Source organism: Nanorana parkeri, unplaced genomic scaffold (assembly GCF_000935625.1).
Source record: "Nanorana parkeri isolate BGI_ZX_2015 unplaced genomic scaffold, ASM93562v1 scaffold771, whole genome shotgun sequence".
NCBI classification, from domain to species: Eukaryota; Metazoa; Chordata; class Amphibia; order Anura; family Dicroglossidae; genus Nanorana; species Nanorana parkeri.
In genome coordinates, this window is record NW_017307039.1 from 537352 (window position 1) to 541311 (window position 3960).

The following is a 3960-nucleotide window of genomic DNA, read 5'->3' on the forward strand; positions in this document are numbered from 1 at the left end:
AAAAAAAAGAGGGGAAAAAAAAAAAAAACTTCTAAAGAAAAAGAACAGCATTTGTATACAAAGTTGGGCTTCCCGGTTGTAATCATAAAAAAACAAAACCAAAAAACACAAAAACCACACGACTTTAACCTGTTTTACTGCGATAGACTTGTATTTAAATGATATCAAGAAGCCAAGTGACCAGTATTGCAATTAAAATTGGACTTTTGTATAATAAACTAGAAAATGAACATTGACTGCACAAACCTTGCAAGAGTAAATCATGCAGATTTTAAAAGAACTCCAGCATTTAATAAAGTTAACCCCTGTAGAAGGGCTACTCCCACACTCCAAGGGTTAACTGCTTTTTTTTAGGGGCTGCATTATTTTGATCTAGGGGGATGCACTAAGGTCTCGTTCACACCTAGGCGTATTGCATATGCGCGTCGGTCGCGCAACCGGCGCGCGTTTTTTACCGCGATTCGCGGTAAAAAAGTCGCGCGTTTCCGAAGGCTACTTGGCTTTATCCCAATGGAAACGCGCAACAAAACGGCCCAAAGTAGTACCTGTACCTTTTCAGGCGTGGGCCGTTTTGTAGTGCTTTAGGGACGGGCGGAAATACGCCAAGGTGGGAACGAGACCATTGAATACAATGGGATTTATATTTTTGAGCGTTTTGTAGAGCGTTCGTCGAGCGTAGAACGCGCTACAAAACGTTCATGTGTGAACGAGGGCTAAAGAAGATATACGTACCTGATCCTCGATCCTGCCTGGCTGCTAGACCAATTACTCCTGCCTCTTTTCCCCTGGGCTCTGCGGTCCAAGGACCCTTGACATCATCATGTCTACCGCAGGTCCATTCACCTGCATTAGATATGAGGACGCCAAGAAGCATACCACAGCCAGAGCGGAGGGGAGACAGGTGTGTGTGGACCACCACAGGACTAAGGCTCAGGTGTGCATGAGCATATCTTCTGTATTCCGGCACCTAGAGAAAACGAGCAGTTAACCCTTGGAGTGCAGGGGTTAACTTTGTTAAATCCTGGAGTTTGAAAATACTTGAGGATTTTGGGGTCTATTCACAAAGCTGCCGAGGGCAGCCGAGTGAATGACCGATCTGAAGTGAAGTGAGGCGAACACTGTTCGGCTATTCACTTCAGGCTGGTACGGCTAATTTCAGCCGTACATCGGCTGAAATCAGCCGTACATTGGCTCGCTTCATGTGGCTTCGGGTTGGCCGAACATGCTCAGCATGTTCGGCCGACCCGAAGTGCAGAAGGAGTTCGACTCAGCCGATCCAACATCTGGATGCTCGGGCTATTCTGAAAGATCCCGAACAGCAGTGAGTGAATAGCTGAATGCCGCTTGGCGGCATTTGGCTCGGTAGCTTTGTGAATAGACCCCTTTTGTCTTTTTAGTTCCAATACAATATTTTCTACCACTCTGCTGATACAATGTGATTTTTCCAAGGAACCTAAAGAGAGGCAGAATAACAATCTAGCAACAGATTCAACTCCATTCTGGAAGACATGTGTTTCGAGCTTACTTTTCTTCATCACCTTTCTTGTAACACTGAAATATATGTTATAAAAAAAGGACACATTTGGCAGTAGTTTGCCTCTTACCAGTTTTCACTAAAAGCTATTTTTTTTTAACCAAAAATTGAAACCTGAAAAGTTGCAAGATTATCCAGTATTTTAGTATGTTTGGAGTTATTGTTTAAAATTACATTTCTTATATTAGATTGCTGCTGCTATAATGCGAGTAGTAAATAGCGTATTACATAAATGTATACGCCGCATGCACAATTATTAAAGTGACATTAAACCCTCAGATTTTTTAACATAAAATACTGTAATGTATGCCTTACTGTAATCCATGGTTGTTTCCCTTCTCTTTGCTGCTCTTCCTTTTAAATCTGTATCTGTTCTCATGCTGGGCAGAACTTCTGTTTTGCCGCAGACTGCCTTGTCTCAGGAATGGATACATGGTGTCTGTGTATATGTTTGTATAGGCTTGTAACCTGAGCCAGCACTACAGGAAGAGGCCCTGAGCTGAAAAGGGAAGTTCTCCCCAAGCATGAGAAGACATGAGGATTTAAAAGGAAGAGCAGCAAAGAGAAGGGAAACAACCATGGATTACAGTAAGGCACACATTACAGTATTGGTTTATGTTAAAAAAATCTGAGGGTTTAATGTCACTTTAAGCAAAAAAGTATTCTGAGCTAATTTTCTAATACACATTTTCAACTCAACTTGAATGCTTATTGAATGTAATTATTTTTAGAGTATATGTGAAATATATAATTAGGGAGGTTGGGGCTTAAAGTTTTTCACACTTATCAATCAACACTAAAGAGAACTACCATATATAAAACATATACAAGAACTGCATTCTGATTGCAGCATCCAGAAGTACAAGGTGTTACAGAGACATGGCTAAGGTAAAGAAGATTGCATCAAGTAAAATGGGCCAAAAAAAAGGTGGGGGTATTCAACACTAAAGAGAACTACCATATATAAAACATATACAAGAACTGCATTCTGATTGCAGCATCCAGAAGTACAAGGTGTTACAGAGACATGGCTAAGGTAAAGAAGGCTGAAACACAACTGCAATGGAATAGGATTTACAAATTGAAGTGTCAAGATTGGACCAGGAAGACGGGTTTAATGGACAAATAAAATGAGTGACTCTTGAATGGATGAAATGAAGGTGGAAATGAAGGTGGACTCTTTGGCTGGATCACGAAACAGACACAGTGCAACAGTTTGAGTTAAGTGCCTGCAAGGTGGGGAGGGGTACTATTGTGAGCGGCCATCAATAAGGATGAGCTAGCTGAACCATGTAGAGTTGAAGTTGGACTAAACATCAACTTGACACCTACTTGCAGTTCCTGAAAGACATTTTCCTGAAGCAGAGGTACAGAAAAGAATCAGAGGGGGAAAAAAAAAAAAAAAAAAAAAAATAGTAGAAAAAGTAAAAAAACCAAAACAAAACCAAAAACCGATAAACTTTATTGCATGAATCCAAGTACTTCACTGCTGGGCTAGCCAGCAAAGACCTCAACGATTGCCAAATAATGACCTAGCCCTCTTTCTCACTTGATTTGAATGTTATTGAGAACTTGTGGGCCCTTCTCTGAAGCTCTGAGGAAAGACTATACATATTTGTGAGGCTGTGGATGCTGCTTCAGCAAAAGCTTATCATGAACAGATCAAGAATCATACAGACTATATTTAGGAGGATCATGGTGGTTACTTAAAAAAGGTAGTCACGGAATATTTCTGAAAAGCCAAAAATGTTAACTGAATATCTATCTATCTATATTTACTTGTTTAGCCTCAGGTTTTACAGTAAAAGTAACAAAAAAACAAAAAGCGATGGGAAAAAGGCATAATTTGTAATTTAGTTAAATAATGACTTTGCACATTAATAGCTGCCCAATAATTCTGCACACAAACATGTTTACCCAGACAATGTCAGGTTATTTTGATGCCTACAAGAAGGTTTAGGACACTGGCAAAATTGTAAGTCAGCCCCGATATATGCCCTCCTCTACCCAGAATGAAACCCACTTCTGTGAAAAAAAAACCAGTACCAGGGCAAAGCAAAAAACAGGTGTGGGGCATGTGTCCGCCAATGGACAAGGAATTATACAGCAAATACAAACATATTTTCTCTTTCTCGCCCATTAAGGGGCATAGAAATTCAGAAACAGCCAGGACTTTCAAAAGCCAACTGCATGGTGGCAAACAAGAAGGGACTAGGAACAATCTGCAACTCAGGACTACCTTAAGGGCCAATGGCCAAATCTGAACCAGACTAGATGAAGTCCCCTGCAGGACAGAAGGATCTGCCAAAAGAGCAATGGTAGAAAACAGAATCAGCCTGAGGCTTAGGCCAGGACCAAATGGAACATTAAATCCAAGGGTACATGACATAAAAAAAAAAAAGTCAGCCTCAACGAAAGGTGGGGGC